Source organism: Diadema antillarum, unplaced genomic scaffold (assembly GCF_040938485.1).
Source record: "Diadema antillarum isolate AM-2024a unplaced genomic scaffold, OU_Dant_1.0 seq00000855_RagTag, whole genome shotgun sequence".
Taxonomy (NCBI): Eukaryota; Metazoa; Echinodermata; class Echinoidea; order Diadematoida; family Diadematidae; genus Diadema; species Diadema antillarum.
Genome location: NW_027271726.1, coordinates 547,591 through 575,095, shown reverse-complemented (window position 1 = coordinate 575,095; position 27,505 = coordinate 547,591). Strand labels below are relative to the sequence as shown.

Below are 27,505 nucleotides of genomic sequence, written 5' to 3'. Positions count from 1 at the left end.
CTGCAGGAGTCTGGGTGGGATCTCGTCTGGCCTGCTGGCCTCGGAGGGGTTTAGTTGCTTCAGTTGCTTTCCACTCCAGTCCTGTGAAAGTGCAGGTGACCTATCGATGCATAGTCAGAGTGGTCTTTAGATGAGATCTGTTGAGTATTTGCGCTTGAAAACATTTGATGGTAGTAGTCGTTTCAAGCCTCTGCTTTATCTAGAGTAGCTGTGGCACACAACGTGGATGCGGGACGAAGAGATGGTATTCCGATGTGTTCAGATTGGCAGCTTTTATCGTATGACCAAAAGGCTATCTAGGGTTGTCTGCAAGGCTGGTCCCGATTATGTCGTACATAATCACAGTGGGCCTTGTGAAAAATTTTTGCCACTTGATTTCTGAACTCTCGAAACTTCTCCCATGTGGCTGTTCTATTCTGACAAAGCGCTCTCTTGAAGAGATGGTCCCTCTTTCTCATCTGCCGTCTAATTGCTGGGGTGATCCATGGGATATGTCGCTTACCATTGGTCATCTTTGATGGTATGAGTTCTGTCAGGCATCTCGTCAGGAAGTTTGAGATGATCGTCCAGTTTGTTTCGATCACATCTCTCTTTTCAGGGTCAGACTGAAGGAAGTGAGTTGAAAATTCGGCAGCAGCTACTGTAAACGTGGAAATTTTCGCGGTACATTAATTTTCGCGGATTTCGCGCTACGTTCGGCTAGCGCGAATTTAAAAACGCGCGAATATATATTCACAATTTTCTATGCACATTTTGAACGGGATGAATTGTGTGCGCTTCATCGATGATACTGCTACGTAGTACAATGTACAGGCATGTTTACGCTACTAGTACTGTGCGAAGAGACGATAGACTGCTGTGTACTGTAGCATGCATGTGGTCACCGCACGCACCGATGCTACATTCCCCCGTGACTACGGTACTACAGTCAAAGCTGTACTACGTATTTGAGTGCTTGTACTCGCAGTCGAGCCGCTCGCTACGTCGCTTGTCGTACGCTGGCATAGCAAGCTATGTAGCAGAGGCTTTGGATGAAAGCAGTGAATGTGTACTACAGTAAAGTAACCTGCTGCGGAGCGCGAATTTAAGAACCCGCGAATACGTTTTCGAGCCGCTCAGCGCGAAAAATTAATCGCGCGAAAATATTGACGTTTACAGTAGCTTGAGCTCATCGAGGTCAACCTAGTTGAAAAGGTGGATTTTTCTTGGAGGTTTTGGTTGGTACTTTGGCCAAGTTGAGATGTTGAATGTCAGGATGTGATGGTCTGAGATGCCAGGGTGTACTTTAACATCATCAACAAGAGCAGGGTTAGATGTGACTATCAGATCGAGGATACCAAGGGCGAGTAACTTCTTTCACCATCTGAAACAAGGAACTGCTCAACAGTACATCCAATAATTTCTGATGCGTGGCAGCAGTAGCAGTAGCAGGATTGGTTGTAGACTGCGTTTCCCAGTTTATTGTCTGGATCATTACATTAGTGGATGGTTGAAATCCCCAGCTATGTATGGGTGATGACATTTGGGTGTTTACGACAACTGCTCATCAAAAAAGACAGGGACTCTGCAACTAGTGCAGTGCAAGGCCATCATTGATCAACATTTTCAAACACACACAACACACATACACACACGCACGCACCACACATAGGTCTAGACTCTAGAAATTCTAAACTTACGTTAACAGCAATAACATGGAGTAGCTCCATGTGTTTTAGTACATCGTACGCTAAAAACATTACCCTGGTAGTGGTACTAGTATTAGGCCTGCTGTTGCATTGTGTTACCAGCTAGAACGGAGGTCATGCATTCTCTCACCTCACACAGCCCTGTCGCGCTCGCTGTATATCAAAAGTCGTGCTTCGCATGGCGTCTGGTAGGGCTAACCTTGTCGTTGAACTGGCCCGACGGCACGCGGCCCGACTGGACTCGCTCGACTCAGTGGTCGGTGGCTGAGCTGAGCCGGTGCTGTGGCTGTGCCTGTGTTTTCTAGCATGCTCTTCGATTCCGTCTTAGCGATCATGCCGATTCTTCCCGTTTACACGTATCAGTTCACTAATTTCGACACTTACCGCACACTTATCAAAGGACACAGCAGACTTAAGAAATGACAAGGTCGTTGGTTAATGAATTGTCAATTGTTGACTTAGCAGCCCTCGAGCGTTCTGTGTGTTGAAAGGTGCCCCAAAACAGCCAGAGTGCACGTGCCGTCGAAATCCCATGCATGCATGCCACAGCTTAGCGGTGATAGTCTGAGTTCCAGACCAACGAGTACAGAAGCGCACGCAGTTGTTCCAGACCGTCTACTACAGACAAATACAGTACTAGGACTCGTACTAAATAATGAAATTTCCTTCCCAGATAAAACGACAAAAGGAGAAGCTGGTTCAGCTGGATGGTCCTGCCTTCGGCAAAGGGCAACTTCATCTTCGTCGCCGTGGAGGGCGCACTTGTAAAAGGGAATACAATTGGCAAAGGATCTGGAAACCAGACTACCTGACCAGCTGATCAGGCGTAAATACTCACTCCTACACACACGGTACACACAAAACCCAAACAACAACAGGATCAGGTGGATACTACATGTACTATAGGGGACGGGGGAGGGTTCGAACAAAAATCCCTCCTCCCGATGGCTTATGGCGATCGGCGAGCAGGGTCAAAGATGATAATCATAGCATTGTACCCTTCCCTACAGCGCGAGCGGCAGCTGGAGATGAAGGGGGAGGGGGAAGCAGTTACCCCAGAACATCACACCCCTTTTCTGTAGACCCGACTCATACTAGATTTTCAAGCAATAATTATTGATCTGTAAGTGAGAAAAAAAATACTGTGTTATGTTTTGGGATAGGCCCGACGGACCCCCTGCTCTGGATGTCGCTACCCTCCCTCTCCTGCGTGCCCCTCCCCATCGATGCATATTGACGCCCCCCCCCCCCCCCCCCCCCCCGCGGCCCGGAAAAAAAAGTCAAGGCCAACTCAGGGTCAAGGTAAATAATGATGGTGCACGCATTTCGATATAATTTTCATGCAAAAATCAAACTTCAGTCTTTTCCTTGCATGCAAAAAATACTGTTTTGCGACACTGAGACTCACGATGCGGTACGGCGACTGTCCATTTTTAAGTGTACTTAAAAAAATCATCCCAATTGATGTATAGGAGTTGATTTAGTGTGAACTTACAAAGAACTTGGTACCGTAAGCAAACGATCTTTATAACAGAAAGTTATTCAACTTCCCCATCATGTTTTCACAAAAGGGTTATGACTCGCCTCACGACTAAACATACAAGTCTAGCTCCCATTGGTTTATACAGGGAGGTTTCCTCTCACCTCCCTGGTTTATATAAATCACCAGATAGAGCCTATTCCTATTTTTTGTGGGGACTTTTTTGTGGGGGGGGGGGGGTCGATAAATCAACGAATAGGGCCGAAATATCTGCTTTTTTTCTTGAAATTATTTGCTTGTACGAAAAGGAAAGAAATTTAGTAAAATTCATTTGTCAACAAGTCAGTAAAGGAGACTGGTGGGTGAAAACCATCGTGTCACCATTATCTCACTTGTATATGGCACACTGCTTCCAGAATGACTGTTAACTTTGTACAAGAGCATGTGAAACTTAACAGTGGGTGGGGATGAACATTTTAGGGCCGATGCCATTTAAAAAAAAGAATGAGAGAAAAAAAAGATCATGACAAACTTCCCACAGAATGATTATAAAAAAGAACAACAACGACGACGACGACGACGAAAACAACAACAACAGCAACAACAACACCACCACCAACAATAAAAAACAACAACAACAACAACAACAACAACAACAACAGCAACACCGGAACGGTACACTCCTTGCGTGGCCCGTTTGTACGTTGTGGCTCATTTATACTCATTTGTGTGTTTTTTTTTGTCCCCTGATGGGTATGATAAAATTATGTTTAAACATCAAATTTCACACTCTCATGCAATCATGATTAAAGGGAAAGTCAATCCGACTCGTTTTAATACTTGTAGTAGTCCTTTTTATTATTGCTGTAAGTACTGTTTTTATTCGGGGAAAAAAACCACCAACATTTTAGCTGAGGATTAATATTGTTGTAGCTATTTTCTTTTTTTTTCTTTTTTTTTGGGGGGGGGGTTTCATTCTTATTGGTATAAGTATACATTATTATTTGGTCTTGCTGCATATTTTGTAAACGAGAGCGTCTTGAAGCCAGACTATACTGCATACTGACTTTGGGGTATCAGTCAGGCAGTGGCTCCTTTATTAATTCATATCCTGTTTGTATATTAACCTGGCCAAAGAATGCACAAAACATGTTTTAGAGGAAACATTATACAATGTATAACGGCAGAACCATATCGTTTTAGAAGCCTTAGAATGGAGTAAGTGGAATAAGATGATAAGATGGATGGAAAGAATGGTTAGGCAAAGTTTTTTCCGTAGGTTCTGATGCATGCATTTTCATAAAAGTATATATAGCATAGGCTGAGTATACACAGCAACCGCCAACAAGTTCTTTAGCCATGATATATGCATGCCTCTTATCTCAAGCTCCTTTTTTCCCTATTATTGACCCCCCCCCCAAAAAAAAAGAAAGAATCCTAAACCTTTCGTTGCAGTCGTTTCATTATCTATGTTGTGTCATTTTTATATGTGATCAGTTTAGCCTGAAATTGCGGAAATTCTTATCTCATATCTAAAATCTAACACGCTGCAGCAACGTCGAAGTAAATGCACGTGAACTTTGGGGTCTCAATGGAAATACTGTCGCTGTCTATCTGTAAATCAATCAATTTATCCATAAAAATATTCAACAATCTATCAGTCGAATATATAATCTGACAAATAGATATAGGTATTAAACTATAATCGGATATCTTTACTCTTCTATCTGTCTATCTCTCTCTCTGTAAAGTTCCTTTGATAATGCCGATCACGAGGCTTTTGCCACATTTATTATTTCATCATGTGGCTGAAATATGAACAGCCTGATGAAAAATGTTAGGTAGGTCATTTATATCCTTCACTACCCATGCCAATATCTATGTTTTTCCAACAAAGGTTTTCTATTCTACTTCAGCTTTTCCGGAATCTAGAAGAAAAATGATACTTTGAAGTGAAAGCCAACAATTTATTTTTCTTTTCTATTTTACCACTGCCAAGGAGCTCATGTTTGTACCGGCTTTTGCATGTTTGTTTGTTGGTACATGGTCTACTAGTTGATTACTGAAGAAGTAATGAACAGATTTTGATGACAGCTACGGTCCATTGGGAGAAAAATCGGCCTATTATACACGAATAAACAAAAATAAGAGTACAAACATTAGTAATAATAGCTGTTGAGAGACAACAACTACTAAAACACTGTTCAAGCATTGAGCTCAAGATGGCGCGCTCCTAAGACGCTAGCACCCCACCGTAGGCGACTCGGCCAGCCCAGCAGCCAGCGAGACAGACGTGTTGTTCGTGCTTGACAAACAACAAAAGACCCGTTGGCATTTCGGCATCGATTCATGGCAGCTAGCTCTGCTTGCGATACACGGTACGGATACCGAACTACACACACGCAACGGTACGATACCATTAACGTTAGAATTTTTTCAGTGTGTTATACGCCCGCCGCGACCGGTCGGGTGTTGTTGCGGAGATTGCACAATTGACGACAGGAATTCTAGAATAGTCAGGTAAGCACAAAACAACATTATATCCGCAAAATTAAGGATTGCAAACTTGAGAGTGTGACAGAGCTTCGAAGTTATTTTGAAATAATGTAGGGAAGAAGCGGGGTGGTGTAGGAGAGGTCTGTGCCAATCGTTTTTCGGTCATTTTGTCTGGTGGGCCTACCCCATTTTTTTGTCTGGGTTGTAACCCGTACGACCCATTCATTTCCATCTGGGTATGTCGGCAGCCAGCGGCTGGTGCATCGTGAACGAAGTCTGTAGTAGTAGACACTGCACTGTACCATAAAAATATGTTTAGCTACGACCTCATGTGACGATTTAAACGCGACTGTGGGCTTACTGTCTTATGTGCGAAATATTATCTCTAAAGTTAACAAGTTAGTGGTTCTAAATCTAATGTAGTAATGACATCTTGGGCGACTTCGACATGCTCGTACAGAGTCAGTTCTTAGTTAGAGAATAGTCTATTGATTGGAAGCTGTTAACTAGTCACTTAAGTGCATTCGTACTCATGGCAGTTTGTTTGTTTGCTTTTTTTTTTTTTGACAGTATTAAAATGTGCCTAATGAAGTATGCCTACTGATGACCTGATTATGGGCACACCTGAGCTGTAGTTAAGGTGTTTGACTGCAGTGTTTACAAAAGTTTTAGAAACTAGTAGACCTATTGGTTGTTGGACATGTTGGAAGAAATCTGAACTGAGTTAATAATTTCACTCACACTTACAGCCAGGGTGGTCCACGAGGGGTTTTAGCATGTCGCTGCAACATGCTAAAATTCTTGTGCAACATCCTAAAAAGCCAGCAACATGCTATGCAACATCCTTAAGAATTTGCAACAAGCTCAAAGTAAAAGTATTAAAAAATGTGCAAAACATGTGCATAACATAAGAAACATCAAACTACCAGGTACTTTAGATATTTGTGTGCAAAACACGAGAGAGAACATCGAATGTAAGCAGCACAAAGAGAGATAAGCAGCAAAATATTGCGTACTACGTACTCATCGTGTGCGCTCCGCGCATATTTAATTTCTGCAATATTCTCAGATTCTGAGCTTGCAACATGCTAAAATTTCAAGTTGTGGACCACCCTGTACAGCTTTATCTAGCAGTTACAGATATTTCTGTCAGTGGCATGGCAAGAGGACTGGGACTGAAACTAAACACTTTGAACATATGAGATACATAAACTCTAATAGACTCTAAATTTAACTAAAGGCACCCGCACCAAGGTTCGACTGCATGTATTTTGGACGTTGTTGTGGTCAAATTACGGCCGGCTTGCATTGAACTATCCAAATTTTAAGCCCAGAGCGCGAGGCAATATGGCATGACTCGTGAAATAGGCCCCACTGGGGCTGCTGCCTGTCTGTACTAAATAAATACTACGGCGGCTTTCCTGTTAAGCTTGTGAATTCAGCCCCACTCTGCTCTGTGGCGTTCAGTGGTACAGTACATCAGCACAGCACGGCGCACAGCAGTGGGGCTTTCTTCACAGTATAATGCTTGTGAATGTGGCCCCACCAAACGCTGTTTACGTGTGATTGATACAGTGGTGGGGCCGATTTCCACAGCATAGCATCTTTTGTCCTTCCTTCTTTCCTTTTTTCCTGTGTTCTTTCTTTTCTTTCTCCGTGTCATTCTTAATTAAAAGGACTTCCTAATTTCTCTTGACTAATTTAACCAGAAATTATGCAACCCTAACGCTAACCTACATGTACATGTACGTGTAACCCTAAACCTAACCTAACCTAGTTACTTGCTTGGCAGCTCACGGATGTGCGCGCACTGTGGTGGGGCCGATTTCACGATTTTGCCCAATTAAATTATGATATTCCAGTAAAATTTGTGTGTCCTGCATATTATTGTACATTTCCCTATTGCCTTGTAGTCGTACCTGCTGTGCACTGACACACAGAGCATTGGATAAAGGGTCTTATTTGTACCCATTTTGCATCCTGTGAGCATGTGATGTACATACGATGTACAAGTGTAGGTCGTCTATCTTATCCCACAAGTTAGTTGCAGGACTGGCCCGACCAGACGCTGTGCGAAGCACATTGCGGCTTCTGTACAGCAACAGGGCTGAGTATAGTTATGTAGTTCTTGTAGGACATGCATTATGGAGTTTTGCAGTTTTGCATTCATGTACTTTACATATATACACATGTATGTAGTGATGGAGTATTCTGTGGTTGTTCCAAATAGATTCTATTTTATTGTTTTGATAATGATAGAGAACCTGATATCTCTTCCATTGGTAAGCAAAGTATGACTTCCTTGTTTGGGGATAGTGTATTCTGCCTTCCAGGTATATTTTTCAGATATTGCTAAGGTAGCCTGTAAAGTTCTATGTATGTTTCTACAGGCTTGCACATCACTGTTCATTCGAGAGATTCTCACTGCTACAGGAAGTAGAGTGTTCTACATTTATACTTCAGGGTCTACACAATGATCGTGTAGTCATGTTGACACAAGGTTGATTTACTTTGTGGTTTACTCCTCCAAGCTGACAGAGCAGGCTTGCATTGTCATGTAGTGGTAAATCCAGTTGATGGAGGCCTTAAATCTTATGTGATTTCATGAAGAAAATTAGGTGTTACAGTAGGTCCATGGTTGGAGTCATATTGACGTTTGAAATGGCAAGTTTGCTGTACATGTACATGCCTAGTAATCTCTGCCCTGGGCACACACCTGGATGTTATCCGAGTGTTCCTTTCTCCATATCAAAACACAGAGGAAACTAGGTAGATCTGGTCCAGTTCCTGTGTATTATCCACTCATAAGTTCATGGTGACTGCAAAGAGGAAAGCATTTTGAGTGTCTTGTTTTCTGAATTTGCATTCCTATCAAACATGGCAGAAAATACTTGCAACTTTGTAGATTTAATACAGTCTGTACATTGTACACAACTGTATGTTGACTCTCAACAGTTCCCTGCCAAGGTTGCTCTCATTTTTGTCGACATCTTGTAAGTTACAGTATGTACTATGTGTACATCACTCACTTTGTTCTCATACATGCAGTACGGTAGTTATGTACAGCTATTGCTAGTTTTTATGGGTGTTTTTGTGTGAATTGTGAATTTATTATACTTATATGTAGATGAAAGAGGTAAGTATTCTATTACATTGTTGCAACTAATTCTCGCTATTGCATTTAGCATGTAACGTCTGTAAAAATTCAAATAGCAGCGTCGCTATTTGATTGCCATAACAATGAGTCAACAATACAACTTTTAGCTAAGTTGCTGGTGAGCAGCGCGAGCTCTATTTGATCATACATGAAGAACGCAGAGCACTATCTGTATTTTTAAACTACAACAGTTTTATAAATTTTCTTAGCAACTGTAAAGCTTTGAAAATGCATCTTCATTGTGCACTTTATGAGTGAGCCGCGAAAGTGTGACCATGCTTGACCTCCCCTTGTTGTGTGCAGGTGTGTAAGATTGCCTCATTCATTTGCATGAAGCGTACGATTAGCATATGGACCTGGCCACTAGTGACTGAATGTATGTTATCCATCAAATTAGGCTGTTTTATGATTATGTTTCTTGATCATACTAGAGATTTAAATGACTTTCCCATATCAAATTTAAAGTGGTTGGCAAACAGACATATACTGTAAGTGAATCTCATTTAACCCTTTGTGTGCCACATGTGCTTTATACTGGCAAAGAAAACCCCTTAGCATTGTACATACTGTCCAGAGTCGCTGGTGCAAAAAGGGCTAAATTTTGTGCTGTATAGTTTGTTTTATTTCAGTGGGGACTGTAGTACAAGATACACTTTGTTGTCATAATGTAGAATTTTTTCCTGTTTTATCATGCTTTGTTAGATTCTTTCATCCTGGTCTAAATTTGATAGCCTCATCCACTGGCTGGAAGTATCTAGATGTACAATTCAAAATACCAAGGAATATTCTGATTCTAAAAGGGACTGCTTAGCATAATGAGATCATTTAGTCTCGGGGACACAGCAGAAACATGATCTATCACAATTCCTGGTTGTATGTTAACTGTATACACCTGTCTAGTCTGGAGTATAACATGTACATTGTATAAAAATGTACAAAATTGTAGAATCAGACTGTATTGCAGTCAGGTTCTGTGGTAACTGTGACCAGCCCCAACACGCAGTGTTGGGGCTGCGCATTGTAGCAGACATGATCATGACAGGCGAAGTATAGCACCTAAATACTGTATCAATATGAAATCGCAAAAATTCTGTAATATGAAGACTTACAGGTGAAGATATAATGTTGAAGACTGACTGCGTTCAACTTTTGGTTCTGCTAATATTCCATTTCTGCTCGAATTGATGAGTTAAATACGACTCGGTCGAAAGGAACTTGGGAGAACGACATCTTATTCAGTCAATGGATTTGAAATTTGTGCGCATGCGCTGGCCGTCAATTCATCTGTACAGCTGTAGCTTTATGGCAAGGCCGTATCATACTGTTGTGGCAAACCCTCTCGCCGTATATTGCGTTGCTTTCTGGGTGGGTGCGCGCGCGCAGGCCTTGTCAGAAGGCTAAAAGCATTGCGACTCCGCCAGCACATGAATATTTACGTGCGCAGTGTACTGCATACTGATTTCGAAAATGGTGAATGGGATGGGGAGCTAGGAGATGGACCTGTAAAAAAAAAGTTTTTTTCAAGATCATTGGACCAGTGTGAACAAGAACAAGGTGAACGTATGGTAGGAATTAGATAACAATCTTATGTATACTATAAAAGTAAGTTTTTTTCTAGTGAAATTCGAAACTTACGGAGGCGCGAAAATCTGTGACAGACCGTGTATGTTTTTCAAGCTTACCGATAGCACTCTATTGACTCAGGATGCTCCCACAGTATAACTGTGTACACGGAGCGTCCGGGGTTAGTTCTGTGGTAGCATACAGTAGATAATACACATAATTTACACATGCTGAACCTGCGTTACCTCTACGGTTCAATGTAAAGACACTAACAGTATGGTTGGGGAGTGAAGAACTTGGAACATGGTATACCCACAGTAGGAGGGAAACAGTTGCATACATGTAGTAACTTGTACAAATGATTCTAGCGCATTGATATCAAGTGCCTTGTGCAGTCTGTACATGAAGAGGGTGGGAATATGAAAACTTTACAGAGCCTATTGTCCTGTACTACAAGTACTACACCATCCCTTTAACACAACAATCTAATTTCAAGATGTCATGGTGGCTATGGGTATAACATCATGTAGATGTCATGTACAGTACAGCTGTACATTTAGCTGTCGGTGGTGAGTGAATCTGTTGAATCCAGCCTCAGACTGTGCATATTTAATCTAATGCAAGGTTCAGCTTTGCATTATAAAGCAGAATCAACCCTCCCCCTTTTTTCAACATTGTGCAATAATCATTTATATTAAATGGGTTTGTCAAATACCGGTTAGTGATTGGCTAAACACAGTCACGTGATGGAGGTACAGTACATTCGTTATGTTCGCCCATGGGCGAACATTCTTCGTAATGTTCTCCCATGGGAAAACATTTTCACGTAACAAAATAATGTCAGAAGGCGCTAGGACCGTGCGTGCACAGTGAATTTGGCTCTGCGCGAGCGAGCGATCAAGTGCGTTGTGCTGGTGGTTGACGTTGACGTATTTGACTAACCCATATAATATAACATGATGACTTTTGTTGTCGGGAACATGTACCAAACGTTCCACCCTCAGGGTTTGAAATGCTATTTCGGGAGGCTACATATAAGTCCCTCGACTTCGTCTCGGGACTTATAACCTCCCTCGATAGCATTTCAAACCCTTCGGGTGGAACATTCGGTATGTTCCCTTCCCCGCCAGTCATCATCTATATAATATGTCATGACTATGTGTGGGCATGTGAATAACACACCCTAGGACACTGTCAACAGAGGGCTCCATTTGATATAGATGTTGAAGGAATGTAGATGTACATTTCAAGAATTGCAGCATAAAAAAGGATTATGAGAGATGCTACTTATGTACACAATGTCACATTGAAAATGCTGTCGTGAAATGCTTCACAACCAACCCACACAATCATAGCAACCAGATTTCTTGACAGGCATCAGCCTTTCGGCATCTGCTATGATGGAATTAAAAAAAAAATACATTACTTATTCACTAGAGGGAGATTGTTAGTTTTAAGATTACAGTTTTGGTTTATACTTTTAGATGCATCGTCAATTCAATTTATCCTTTCAGTTTCACGCTTTTCTTTCTAGCGTTAAGTTTCCAAACCGCAAGGAGGCTTTCTTAAACACACATCCATTATGTATGTACAGTGTATCAATCGTTATGCTCAATAACAATGTAACTTTATACCTTTACCCAGATGAATCCAGCATTCTAATGTTGCTAATCCTTGAGTGAATTAAAATGAGCTTATACGTGTAAATGTCTAAAAAGTTGTTCAGATCATTCAAATGCATATGTACTACTGTAATTATCTGTCTCTGAAATGCTTTCATACTGTGTGTTTTGTGTTGTGTGCATTGTATGTTACAGTGTATCAAGATAATTAAATCCTTTCATAAGGTATTCTGGTGTTCAAACTTTGCAACTATCCCAAGATACAGGAACCAGAAGAATAAATGATTTAGCTACCCTCATAAAAAGATAATTTATTTACTCTATATTGTCACATTTCAACGCACAAGCATTATTATCAAGAGAAAAACAAAACTGAAACTATTGCTTTTCTAGTTAAGATGTCAGCTGCATCATTTCAAATCAATCACAGAGCTATGAAACAAATTCTTGTTAATCTCATTTCTTCAGTGATTTTTACAAATGATGAAAACTCTCTTCATATTCTGTGGGAGAATTGCTGATCCTTGAAACCACCAGTGATTGCATTTTGTTGGTACTTCAATGAAATTGACCATATCTGTTGTCTTGGTTATATAGATGGTGTGATTCAAGTGTGTGGGCTCATTGTGAGTGCATAGGAGCCGTGTCACTGGGTATTGATGATTCACCCAGCCAAGCTTTGCACAGTGGTGGCAGGTTGACACCAATGCAAACAGACTCTGAATATTATGTGCTGTAGAATCCTGTGGGCTGAGTTCAGAGGCCCAGAGACCAGGGAACATGTGCTGTGTTCATCTGCATTGTCTTTTGTCATTGCCAGTTCCGTCGTAAATAATCATAAACCATCATCTCACATGATGGCGACGATGTAGTGAGAGTTACAGGCAGCCTTTATGGTTTGTTTATGATCATCATATGGATGACATACATTGTAGCTACTGTCTCAGAATCATAAACATTTACAATGTAATGCTACTGTAGTTTGTGCTGAATATTGTAGAACAGACAGTATTCCCTACAACATCTTGCAATGTGTGTACATTATGTATACATGTAGTCTCCCTAGTAGTAACAACAAGAAATGTTAACAAACTTAATTTACAAATTAATTGCACTTCTTACTGTCCAATCAATGCACTCTACATATATGTAGAGTACAATATATTGTAATCACACATAAACACTCTGACGAATGTTTACAACTTGTAAATGCATTCCAGCTTTGCTGATGGACGCACACACACAAAAAATGTGAGCAAAATGTCACATTAACATGTTATTGTGGAATGTGCTAATGTAGAATTATTAGTGATAGTGTACACGAACATTGTACTTCTAATTGATTTTGGATTTCTGTGTGTGTGTGTGTGTGTGTGTGTGTGTGTCATGGATAATATCATGCAGTTTCAAAAGGATGGGGATGGGGTAGGTATGAAGTACTTTCTGACCTTTGTATTGGTATTCATGACTTAGGTGAACTACATGTACACAGGAAGTGGTGGAGGCAATTGGAACAGCTTGAAGCCCTGGCGCGGCCCCGTGCATGGGATGTGTGTGATGTTCCTCAATTATCAAGCTTTGTTTTCTTAGGACATTTGTTTTGATCAAGTTGAGTGCCATGCTGCACTTTGTAAACATGCCTTCACCATGGCCCTGGTAATTTATTTTCATCTCCCTCCAGGTTTGGCCTCAAGTGTGCAGGCTGTAAGCGCTTTGCGGGGAGAGCTTTGCACTCGACTGTTTACTGTGGGTGCTTGGGACCATCATGTTTTCTGTGCCCAGTGTTTATTCCTGGAGTGAAATGCATTAATCCACCTCTAGACAGGATGTTTTCAGCCTGTTTGGTTGAAATTAAATCAGGCAAGGGTTGGAATCAAGCATATAGCAGTACATATACAGTACAAACTACATGTATGTACAATACAATAGCAATGTGACTTTCTCTCGGAATACTTTTAAAAGAATTGACAAAAGTGTACTTTTCTTTGAAAAGAAATGAAGTATTTCAAAAAGGTTCTTTTTTTTTTAATGAAAAATCATCCAAAACCAAATAAGACACAAGCTAGTGAATTGATGACATTTATTACATACTGAGAAATGCAATGTACAGTACGTGCCGTGAAGTGATTTAGCACAAACACATGGGTTGTACAACCGTGTATCAACATTCATGTTTAGTTTTTGAGTTGGAACACTACGTTTCCGACACAACTTTTATCTATTGCAGAAACATGTTTGAATCTGAATTATTATTATTCTTTGATGAAGGACAGGTACTTACTGTAATGACACTGAAACTATCAGTTCTGTTTTATTTTGTATTAAGTACATATTTTAGAGAGATAGAGAGAAAAAAAAATGAGCTTGCCACACATTGAGTCGATATCAGTACAGTTTCATTCACTGAATAGAAAAAAGTTGCCTTTGGTCAGGTACAGTAGATTGTTTGGAGAGCTCTGTTTCCTTTAGTTTCCACTCTTTGTATGTAACCTCCTGTCTCGAGATTTTTGGCCGTGTGACGTTCCTCAAAGTGCAGACTTACAGTAATTGTGTGACCATTTTCTACGACCCCATTCCACTGACCATCGGAGGCTCATCTGGTCCCAAAAATGTGAAAATTTGGGTGTTCTGATGAGCTCCAATGACAATTGAGCAGATAAGCTAGAGCTAGAGACTCATTCCAAGACTCACCAAGGGTGATACCAATACCCGAAGAGAGTCCTGGAACTTTGTCTGAAGTTAACCTTGCCGATGACTGTTTAATCATCAGAAACTCAACAGACTGTCACATAGGACGTCAGCTGGACACGCCTGACTGGACATTTATCCAACACTGAGTGGACTTGCGACTGGAAATCGTATCCGATGGCAAACTAAGCTCAAGCTTTTAGTTCCTTCATCGAATCACACCTGGCATGTCAGACACTGACCTGATAGTTGCCCAACACTGACCTGATAGTTGCCCAACACAAGTCAGATTCATCAGAGTGTGATCTGATACACTTTGGTGAATAGGCGGAGGCAAAAAAATTTGCTTTGGACAGTGAGTGACCAACGAAAAAAAAAAAAATTCTGTGGAACGAGGGTATTATTGCTTTCCTGTGCATCCTTCCTGCTTCATTTCACAGATATTTTAAGCCTATTGCAATTGGGTGATCCTTACCCAGTACAGATAGAACCACCTTATACACACCGACCCGTTACAACTAGATTGTACATTTAGACGGAGAACCACATCTTGTGATGTGTTCACACTGGAGAAGCTGTTAGCAAACCACTTCTCCTGCCTGAGAAATGTCACTCCATCATTGAATTGACCTGAGTAAAAAAGAGTAAAAATCAAGCAAATTTAACACGACAGATTTTGATGTTCTACATATTTTCACAAACATGAGTATTGGTAGCGAAATTTTGTTTTCCAATGTTTTTGTATGGCAGTATTGATATGGACCCTCAAACTATCATATTCTTGTATCATAGATACAGTTGCCATTTTCTTTTCCTCTCTTTATTTTTATTTTTATTATTTTTTTGTGGGGGGGGGGATGAGTATGATGTGACTGTTGTAGAAATGATTTTCATTTATGCTGACTAGATGGTTTTATTTTGATACTGTGTATCACTTGGAAATGTGTCTGTCATAGGTTGAAAGAGGGAAAAAATAACTATAAGCGAAGACTAGAACCATGCATCCATGATGAGAAAGTCTATTCTTCAGTCGCTCTTTTTATGTCTGATACAAGTCTGCCCATAGTTGTGCTTTTAACCTCCTTTCAAGAGTTTTTAATAAACTTCAGGCAGTCCAGTTTCTGAGAGGGCACATAAATTTCTGCTTTTCAAAAGTGAAAACAATTATAGCAATTACAAGTGTCTGAACTGGAAGGAAAGCTTTGTTGATGACTTTAAAAAGTCAGTAATAAAATAGGAAACCCATGTCAGGGCTTCCTTCAGGCCAATTTTCACCTCCATTTTGTGTCCTCATTTGATTAGGGCAAAGCATGTGTTTGCCCCGTGCTATATGATTGAATTACATGGCTCCATTGTAGATTCTTCACATGTTTGATTGCCCCTCCAGTCACTGATGCCTCAACAATTTGATCCTTGCTCCTCCCTTTAACCATCTCTGCCCCTCAAAAGAAGTCCTTTGTAACACACCTTTTGACATCCTGGGAATGTGATTTCAGCCCATCTCTAAGAGAGTATTCACTGATAAAAAAAGAAGAAGAATAGTACCTTTAAGAAAATGACCTATTAACCAAAATGTAAGCTAAATGAGTAAAACCTTGAGAGCAAGGAAATTCTCTGTGTATTTGACAAAGTAAAGTATGTGTACAGGACGACAAGGTGCACATAAACAGTATAATAAGTTTTAACAAGTCACTTGTTTGTGGGTCCTGTAATAACACTTGTCATGGGCTTTAAAAGTATTGTATATCTTGTTGTCACATCAGTGGGATGTCATTTTTGTGTAGTACTCATATTCTTTGCACAGAAAGGACCAAACCATTTTTTCCCCCTCACCATTTGGAAGAAATATTGACTAGTCACATAATAGTTAGTAGAACTTAATAATTGCCAAAGATACAGACTTTAGAAGAGTTATGTGAGAAAGTGGTCATCTTTCAAGTACAAGCTTAAAGAACAATGTAGCATTTTGTGTGAAACAAAGGAGTTTTATACCCTCATTTTGACCTACGTTTTCACCTACTTTTATTACCATCCATCTCTTTGAATGATACTGTGATAATTCCAACATGTTAGAGTTCCTGACAAATGATAATTTTAAATATCAATTCTTTTTCCTGACTTCTCTCGAGTTGTCATTGTGCATTGCTTCTTCTGCACCTTCTTATCAGCCTTTACTTTCTTTTAAAAAGGAAGCTATCTGTGCTTGTAGATAAAATATTGTTTTACTACCCTCATTATTATGAGCCCAAAAACTATTTAGCCTTGAATATGGATGTTTGTAAACCCATTCATATTCAGAGAACATTTTTGTTAAATAGCATACAGTGTGTCAAATCCTGTCTCTGAAGTATTGTAGTATGGTTGTTGTGTAACTGCTCACAAACATACGTAAATCCCTGTGAAATGGATTTGACTGCTCTTGCCAGTGCAGTGCAATATGCTGGACATTTTCAGAATATGTAAACATAATGGATACAAACCATGTCATCCATGCAGCATCACGGTAATAGACAGTAACCGATGGCGACAGAGCATGTACGTACATGCACACGATGTGTTACTTGTAATAATGCAAAGCCTACAACCATTTGAATGTGTCGTGCACATTGAGGTATAGCATGGACAAGCCTATAGATGCATACATAGACTTGAACCATTAGTGATTGACTACTCTGCCCTGCTTTCATGCGAGTCATATTCATGTATTGTACATGGAGATTGACACTCTAAGAACAAGTTTTGATAGAGTCCACAGAAAATATCCCACTGCTTCTGGCAGACCTTTCCCTGGGCACAGCACATCCAGCACAGGGTCTCATTCCATCTGTCTATCTGTCTGTCTCTCTCTCTCTCATTACAACATTGCAACAAAATCAGTTACAACCACAACAAAAAGAATGTTATTATATAAGTGTATTAAATGTATAGTGTCGAAAATTTCATTTTCCGATAAACACCTTGGAATAAGAGGGAAATATATAGGATCATCATAATGAATACTTTAGCACTTGGGACTTATTGATTCATACTTTCCTGGCAAGAATTTTTTTTAATGTCAATTTGTGTTTTATACCCCAAATATCTCTGCATTGGCTTATCTTGTAAGAAGCTACATTGTACATTTTATACAATGCAGGGCTGGACACTAACCCATTTTTTTTTTCTACTGGTCCGACCTGTTTGTCAGACCAGTACAATTGTAGGTACCCAGTTTTTGCACTTATAGCCCATTCCTGAAAAAGTTACTGGTCCGATGGTGATTTTTACTGGTCAGAGACAGTCAGACCAGTGTCATTGTGCAGTGTTGTACATGTACAATGTAATACCATACATTATGCAGTGAACAGATAGATCATGTTATCAATCATCAAATTTGTAATCATGATTATTCCCATATTCATCAAAGTTATGCTGGAATCGCCGCTACATTGTATTAATTCATAACTCTACATGTAGTTGTCAGGAAAAATGAGTGTAGAATGCTGGTGATTTGTGGCATGGAAAAACACATTTTACATATTGTATGATGAAGGATGCTGCATCTTGTTCTGCTAGGCTACCGCTTGTATGACGGCACTCAAATTTACTATAAAAGCAGTTGAAGTCTATTAGGGTAGTAACATGACTTGCATGTTATGAAGGCAAGTATTTTGATATTAAACATAGAATATTTCTTAAGCGACAGGAGAGATTATATATGATTTTCCATTAGTTTACACTGCAGTTGTATACACCCGAATAATTGCTGCATTTATTCATTTCAGACATCAACTTGAGTTATTGGCTTTATAATACAGTTGAACCTCTCTTATCCGGCCTCCCTTTATCCGGATCTCTCTATTTACGGACGCAATCTCGCCGTGATTTTTTTAAAAATAATTATGGGAGGAAAGGGGGATTCCCAACTCCTTGATAACTCCTACACAAACACACATGAATAACATATTACTTCCAACATGATTAACATACATTAAATCAAATTTCCTTCCAAATTGCTTACCTTCTGACATTTTAACATCCCCAAACATCCCCAAATGTAACAATGAAAAGGTTGCAGTATACACATAACTTCATGTGGTACTACAATGGGCTACATCAGTACATGTTTGTGTATGTATATGTACATATATAAAGTATTGAGTCTCCCGAATCCCTTATCCGGATGAGCCCCGGTCCCGACTTGCCCGGATACGAGAGGTTCAACTGTATTGTGCTGTCAAAGAAAGGTGCCAGGGTGAGATGTGACTAGCAGTGAACATACACTGTAGTGAAAGTCAATATACAGTACAAACGATCTCCAAGCTTCCTTTTTTTTTAAAAACAGTAAAAGTGTTCCATTATATACTGGAAACAATATCTTTTTGGTTTGACTTTTTTGTTTGTTTTTTTTTCTCTTACATGCTAAACACTACCAGTAGGCCTTTTCAAGCATGGTCTTGAACACACTCCTGCATAGGCAGCACATACTGGTATTGGCTGTGCTTTGTGTTACAAAATATGATAAATTATTGATGATAGCATTGTCACGCAATACATGGATAAGCCGAGATAAGCAGCTTGAATTCACTTTTACTCGCAGCTGAACAAACACCAAATACTGGCCTGTGCAGTATTGCCCGCAGCAGTTTAATTTAGCTTTTTTGTTTTGCCATCAATACTGAGTATTGCTAGGCAGCAGTGGCTTTCACAGTGATTGAAGTGGATTACAGCAGTACCAAAATAATATTCTGCAGGATATGCTATTTTCCAACTGAGTACTCCTGAAAAGTTATGCATAAATATCCATTCACAGTTGTCGATGATTTTACTTCAGTAAAAGCATGCATTAATTCCCTGTGATGAAGGAGAAAAAGCTTGGATTTCTAGGTGCAATTGAATGACCTTTTCGTCACTTGCATTCACAGAGTGGACTGTATACGTTTGGAATGTGGACTGCTGCCTTGTGTAACATTTTCAATACTTGGGCAATTGATGATTCTTTCTTTGGGGATGTGCTGTGCATAGATTACAAGCATGCTTTGATTCGTGGAATACACGATGACAAAACATACCAAGTACATTGTATACCAGAATGCCTGCCAACAGTGTGGCATTGAAATGCAAAATGCTTTGCATTTAATTGCATTATTTTCTGTATTGAGCACAGAGAGAAGTATTTTAGTGGTATCTTAAAAACCTGGGGAAACTGTTGAAAGTAGTGCTAATATTGTAGATGTTGAGGAAATCCACGATGAATAAGATGAATGGGAAGAGGATTCACAGTCATTCACATATTGTTATTTTTTAACTCTAAAATGTTTAATGTGTAAAAATGAAAAAAAATGAAAGCCATGAAATATATTCCATGTATGTAAAATATGAATATTCATTTATAAGGCTTTTGTCTTCCCCATTAAGAAGAGTTTTGTAGAAAAGCACTTTTAAGCATAACACTTTACAATGTGTCTATTTTGCATGATTCCCCTTGTTGCATGTGAACAACTTTGCTATAAGGGAACATATCCTTTTGACAATTGAATTAGACATACAAAATATTAAAAGACATATAACTGTAACTTCAAAGTATACTTAAAGTCTGTCATACCCAGACTTACAATAGCTTCTATGGATTTGAACAGGGTAGTCATAGGAAATTTGCATTGTCAAGAATTATTTCTGTTATTAAGTACCTATCAGACTTACAGTGACTAAGCAAATTAAACAAATGACTGATAACAGACGTACTTTGCTTTTATTGTTCATACCTTCAAGACAAAGGATTTTGCTTGTTGTCAACGAAATGAATATTTTCTGTGGTCTTTCATCAGATCTTTCCTCCTTCATTATGACTCAAGTTCTGCTGTGGAATCCAAAAACTCTTTCAGGCACAGGGCAATTGTGTGGCTGATTTAATAGTGTATTTGATTGATAGAATAGTTACTAAGGTGTAAGACCTACAATGTACATGTATGTGATTTTGAAATGAAGTGGTGCTCACATAAAATTTTGTTATATAGTATGCATACAGTTGCATATCAATAGTCTGCTATTTGTTCCTACAAATCTGTTTTTTTTTTTAAAATGTTAACATGGCATACAATATGTGTACAAAAACTATATGCCTATTTGATGCTCCATGTGCGATGGCGGTTGCACTAAAAAGTTGAAAGCTTACCCAATGAATTTGATTTTGCTAAAACAAAGTCCATTTAAAGTGACATTGATGCATGTTTTAGTTGACATTACAAAAACCTTACCATTAAGTGTTTATTGAAAATTCCATTCACTGTGATGATATAAGCATATTTTGTGTATGTCTTGATTAACAACCAGGGAAAAGGGGAAAAATACCTCTTTTCATGACATTTGAATATCTTATGAAATGTATTTGCCTTATTAAAGGCGAAGTTACCACTTATCCATCCAGTATTGTCCGGAATGAAAACATTCCTGTAGAAATGAAGAATATAAACATACTATTTGAAAACAAAGCATTTTTTTTTTAAATTCTGAGGTGATACAGCCCTAGTGCAAAATAACATTGTAGTTGGAAGGAATGTTCCTTGCTGTATATGCCCTCCCCCTACCCTTGATATGATCCCTTTCCTTATATGGATAGCTGTGGAGACTCCACATCCAATTTCTCATAATGGACATGGTGCCAGCTGAATACATGCATGACCTGACCTATACAGACTGTCCCCAAGAAATGCTGCTGATGAGGCACTGTGTTGCTATGACATTCAGCCCTAAATGATTCGGACTGATTCGGGTCCTAATGAGGTCAACAGTAGTGCAGTGTGATGTGCACACTCACTGGTTGGATATGTCATTGTTCTGCTTCTATAGCATGGTAGAGAGCCTTAGGGCAAGCCATTTCTGTATGTCATTAGACTCATGGGTAGCACATGAACTCCATTACAGCTGGTATATTTGGTGTGACAAAAGAGACGTACTGACTGCTTATCTCTTGAAATCAGACATGATATCCCATTGCATTACAAATCTTGACTTGAAAGACGCACTTCTTTATAGGAGTAGTGCACATCGATATTTAGATCATTTTGCCTGCGTGTCTACAATGTAGGCCTACAACATACATACACCGCACATCATTAACGGCATGTTTTTGCAGGCGTAGGATATTTAGAACTTATGTAGTGGTGCTATGATGACGTAATGCCAGAAGTGAAGTCAAAAGTCAGTTTAACACTGCTTACATGTTGATACATAATGTGTATGTTCACAAAGATTACTCTTGTGAAAAATCACAATCACTCAGGTATTTAAACCTAGAGTAGAGTGGATTTTAGTTAGCATCATGCTAACTCTGGATGGTTAAAAAATGTTTAAAATGCACTGTACAATTGTACCAGACCTTCACAGCTTTGTATTAGACATGTAAATTGAGAGGGAAGTTGACCTTGTAATATTTTCGACTTGATATTTTCTCATGCTTTTTATTGCTATATTCTGCGGTTACTGATTAACGCTGTAATCAGTGTTGTGTGTCGGGTATTGAATGTTGGGGAAAAGGACTGAAAGCCCCTCAATTTGATAGTGAAACTCATTTATGGCATGGCATTAACATCCAGTTGGTCTTTCTGTTTCATGTTGAAAGAAGATGTTTCCTATTAATGGCCTGCCACAAGATTGCAGTACAATTTTAGCCACAAATCCCACAAGGAAAGAGACATCCCTGTTGTGGCCAAGATTCCCCTCCTGTGTGGTGTGACTGATCACCCTCTCTCTGTATAGTTAGTACCCTGTCTTTTGTTCTCTGCACCAGCAGGCTGCCCCTCTTTTGTTTGGCTGGGCTTTCTAGAATCTTTTGTCCAAACAGGCTTCCTTTCAGTGTGTGTCTGCCTGTTGTATATGAGGAAAAACCCACTTGTCTGGTTCCCAAGTTTGGAAGAGAACTTTATTTGCTGACAATTTTTTATACAAATGGGGAAGTGATACTCAGATTTGCACGAGTCAGCCAGGAACCCATGATATCTTTATATCAAAATGTTAACTATTGTTTGCTCTAGAATGACACTTCCATTGTATGTTACACTGGTATAACATGCAGAATCATTCGTTATGAACAATAAAAGCACACTACGTTTTCTGTAGAGGATAGTATTGCATATGAAACCAATCTTATAAAATCGTGTCAGTCTAAAATTAGAAGCTCTTCGATTAACTTGTAACTTTAGGTTTGATTTGCAGCTTTCAAGTATAAGGAGAGGAAAGGTAAAAAGTAGATTATTTCACTTGGTGAAAAGGGGGCTTGAAAGGAATATTGGATACGCTGTTATTTTCGCGTACAGATATTTTCGCGAATGACGAAGCCATAGACATTTTCGCGAGATGTAGTTTTCGCGAATCGATGCCGACGCTTACATTAATGCACTATTAACAGGGCGCATGGAGACATTTTCGCGTGTTGTTAAATTCGCGATCCAACTGTGATTCGCGAAATTCGCGAAAATTAAACCCTCGCGAAAATAACAGCTTATACAGTAGTTAGCCTGTGAAGAGGAAAATCCGTAAGAATTTTCTGGTTTCTTGTTATTTTGTTGTAATCAGATTTTGGGGTCATGTTTGCATTTTGCTGATGTCATATTATTATTATTATTTTTGGGATAAAATGGCAGAGGAAGTGGTGATTGTGGTTCCTCCATTTCCCTGTACGGACAATATCAGCTTGGCTTTGGCTGGATATGAAATACCGGGAGTTCATAGAATATAGTGGAATGAACGCACAAAAAGGCATGCACAGACACACACAAACACATGCAAATGCACCATATTCTTGCCGACTTTTTTGTGCTCATATTCTAGATTTATGGTGTGTGTGGATTGATGGAGTGGCTAGAAATGATTGTGTGATAGGGCTCCCTCCCGGATGATTTGTAGACACACTTTATGGACGTGGACTCCACGCAGACCTCACACAATGAGTCATCCCAAACCCTCCATGCTCTGAAAGGGACAAGGCTGACACACAGATTTGGGCTTGCCTGTACTCTAGATACAGACATGGTAGGTGCACTATGTGGTTCATGATGTGCTGTGCTATACACCCGCACTGAATGAGTTCACCTGTGCATTGACTCTTGGTGTATTGTGTGACCATGAGCAACAAGACAATGCAACATTAATACATATTATGACGTGGTTACTGGGTATTCAAGTCTCCCACTTGGGGGAATCTCTCTTTCTGACAAAGCAGATTTCCCACATATAATCTTGTGTGTTTCATAGGGTAAGGAATACACATACATCTTTGCATTATATTCAACAACCCACTGCCGAGATGAAAATTTATGTTGAGTTTATATAGGGTGTATGTTTGATATACACTTTGTGTGAAGAATTGCTCAATGCAGTGTAGCAAGTGCAGTAGACATGTTGTGCATTCTTTCTCATCAGCTACCATACTACTAAAATGATTCAAAATTTTGTCAGTCTGCACCAATACAAGTACTATGTACAAGTACAACTGCAGCTATGTGTACTACAGTGTACTACTACGACTACTGCTGCTACAGTAAGTACTGCTACTACTATTAGTGCTACATGTACTACTACAAGTGTAAGGAGTACTACCACTACTTATTGGGCACATATCCAAAATGGAATCCTGCACCATTTATCTGTGACCGACATCAGTATTTACAGTTGTATATCCGATATATATCTGATATGCCTTGTAACTGAAGTAACTCTTTTCATGTTTTGTTTTGTCTTTTATTTGAAGATGTTGAAGTACTTTTTTTCATGTATTGTTACTATGGTGTATATGTGTGGTTCTTACATTCTTTATGCTGTATGCTTCAAGTTTTACCAGGTAAGGAAGCCTATACACATGTAGCGTGAAGTGAATAAAATGAAAATGAACAAAGTATTTATACGTTTAATGCAGGCTACATGTATGTAGATGAGTGGTTTTCATCCTCCGGTTGTACTGTAGAAAGCAGTCTGAAAGAAATCGCATTCAGGTTTGATCTGCCCTTTGTCAAGAGAAAAATGACCAGCTAGTGTGCTCCCATTATATGAAATTCAATCTTCTTTTTTTTTTCCATTTTTCTACAAAACCACACAAAGCCATAACATGGTAAACAGTACCAGATACTGAGGCTCATCAAGTCTTACTTTTGAAAGCTTCATTATAGCTGTCACATATTAAGCAGAGTGAATATCTGTCAATAATTTGACAGAATCAGTTTTCAATATCTAGACGTTATGAAAGGGGAATTCCAGACGATTTTCATAATTTCATATCATGTAGTACATTAATCGACAGGTAAATGTATAGGTTTGTGGAATTTATTGCGGTCTTTGAGCAGAGAAACCAATACTCAGAAAAACCACAAACAAATTACGCTGAACAAGGATAACAACATAGGAGCCTCACATACTGCAGGAATGTAGCAATGTAATTCTGTTACAATACCACCTGCTTATTAAGTTCACCTATGTAGAATTTATGCATGCTTTTTTTTTTTTTTTTGTTCTGCTTCCTTGAGCCCCACTCATGTATTTGTATGGTGAGGCTACTAATGTACACGTATGTCATCATCCCTGTCTGTTGTGATTTGTTATGAATTTTGAAAACATTCTTATTCCTCATCCAAATCATTATAAAGTCTTAAACTCTGTACCCAGTATGACTAATTTATAGTTGTTCAAATGTAAAAATCTGAAAACCATCCATAACTCTTCGCAACTTCACCCCAGGCATGGTGCCACGAGTTACATCATGGGATTAGGAATATACATTGTATGTGTGTTTGTTACAATTTGTATATGGGTATCGCTTGTCGTTCACACACACACTGCACAGAACAAATTATCGTTAGCATTTTGAAAAAAAACCCATAAATATCAAGATGGACAATAGTATTTTTTCATTGCAATGCAGATCACGGTAGTGTAGTGATTGCTGTTGATGTTTTCATGTCCACACGCGAGATTTATCAGTTTTTGCATCATATTGCAAAAATTGATGTTTCAATATTTTTTTTAAAATATAGGATATATGTGAATGGGCCTTGTGAGCCTCCTGTGTGAGTAGATAAGGACAAGTCTCTCCTTATGCTCCAGAATGGGAGATTGTTCAGGCAATCATGGATTACACATTTTTGAACTCACATCTTTTTTTTTCCCCTATTACTTTGCATTCTTCAGTCCCAGATATTTCTGTATGATTCAGATCAGGGAAATTCTGACAAAATTATGCTACATGTGGATATAACATGGTGCAATTTTGTCAGGCCCAGTTGCCCATGTATATGTATTTCTGCAATAGAGATTCTTGCAGTTATGGAGCACAATGTTATGTACAGTTGTGTGTTTTATATTGTTTTGAAAGCAATATGTTTTAGGCTATGTGAGCAAAGTTTAGGGAATTAATGAGCTAATGCATGTTTTTGCTGGCCTAATGGAACTGTGTTCACAAGTTTCTACATCTTGTTTGCAAAATTTTACGCAAATCAGAAGAACAGAGATGTTATTTGAGAATGAGGCAAAGTACATGTTTGTATAGTAAGACATTACTGGTCATTACATTAAAGATTTTATAAAGAAAGTGAACAATGAAATGAAACAATAATGACAAAGTAATCAGTGTTGATACAGCTTGACTTTTTAAGCTCTTTAAAAAAAAGAAAAATCAAGAATGAACCAAATAAATATTAAAGTACAGTATGCTTGTCATACGAGGACTGAACAGTACCTTTTTAAAGAAAGCATGCAGACAAAACACAAGGAAGTCATTCATTGTGTTGTGAATGCACAGTGTACATACATTGCTTGCCATGTGCTGAACATTCAAGTTGAGATTTTGTGCAGGCCCATCTAAAAGCATGGCTACTCTCGCTTCGCTCCACCGAGCTGCATTAATGTTAACTGCATATTGCAGCAGATTACAGGAAGACATCAGAGGCACTGCAGGGATGTGATGATGTACAGTGAAGGAGGCATATCTGGAATGTTTGCTAGATGATGTGAGAGAGTGTTGCACAAAAAGCTGCTGATCCAAGAGGATGGCATTACAAATTGCAGACTGAATTTCTATTACTAAATACAGATTACATGTACATAGAACTTGAGATTTTATGATGTAGGCCTGTATGTAAAAACATAGAGTTGACCTGTGTAGTGGGAGTAACACCTTGTAGTATATATGCAGACATATCTAAGTGGATGAATGGGGGAAAAAAAAAACGAGCAAAAAGGTATACAGTTCCTAGGTTGTAGGTATAAAAATCATAATAAAGAAACCATGATGTAACCCTTTTCGGTAATTCTGTCAATCTGATGGGAACATGCTGTTGTTCAAGGAATTTATAGAATACTAAATGTTAGTGCACACTCTCACAACTGCAATGGCTTGTGTAGTTGGAGCAAGAAAAGTAGTTAGATAGATCTGTTTCGCCATCAAGGGTAGATGTAAACATTTTCCCTAGTTGTAGCCATGTAGTGTAGTTGGCGGCAATGATTTGCTTGCCAGAAGTAGGCCTAATCTAGACCAATCAAAGTACTGTATTTCAAAGCCTTCTTGCTGACGTACAGGCCCTGTAGATGAAGCTGCTTTTAATACAGGACAATGCACTTTCATATGCTTCTGATCCATTTGCAAAGTGTGTAAAGAATAAGAGGAAAGCCAAAGAAAAGTTGAACATCCTCCAGGATGTAATAAAGTGAAATTACACCCTGGAGGAATTTGTTGAAATAATCTAGCGTCCTCAAGGTAACCGTCCCATCAAAGTTGCATTAGAGCTAACTTAGAAAGGGAGCGGGAGTGGAGCTAGCTTCTGTATCAGGTTGGCCTTTCAGGTCC

The 27,505-nt window shown here is 39.2% G+C and overlaps 1 protein-coding gene across 2 annotated transcripts in view; it reads left to right on the top strand.

Annotated features, from left to right (window-relative positions):
- The first annotated feature begins 5,528 nt into the window (after positions 1–5,528).
- The window catches only part of LOC139740467 (cyclin-dependent kinase 17-like), a 95,706-nt gene continuing 73,729 nt past the window's right edge, over positions 5,529–27,505 (top strand). The window contains exon 1 of one of the 2 annotated variants that reach the window (XM_071651059.1): positions 5,529–5,688. The gene's annotated coding sequence lies outside the window, so the exon portion shown is untranslated. The remainder of the gene's footprint in view (positions 5,689–27,505) is intronic. The other variant, XM_071651062.1, reaches the window with a different exon arrangement.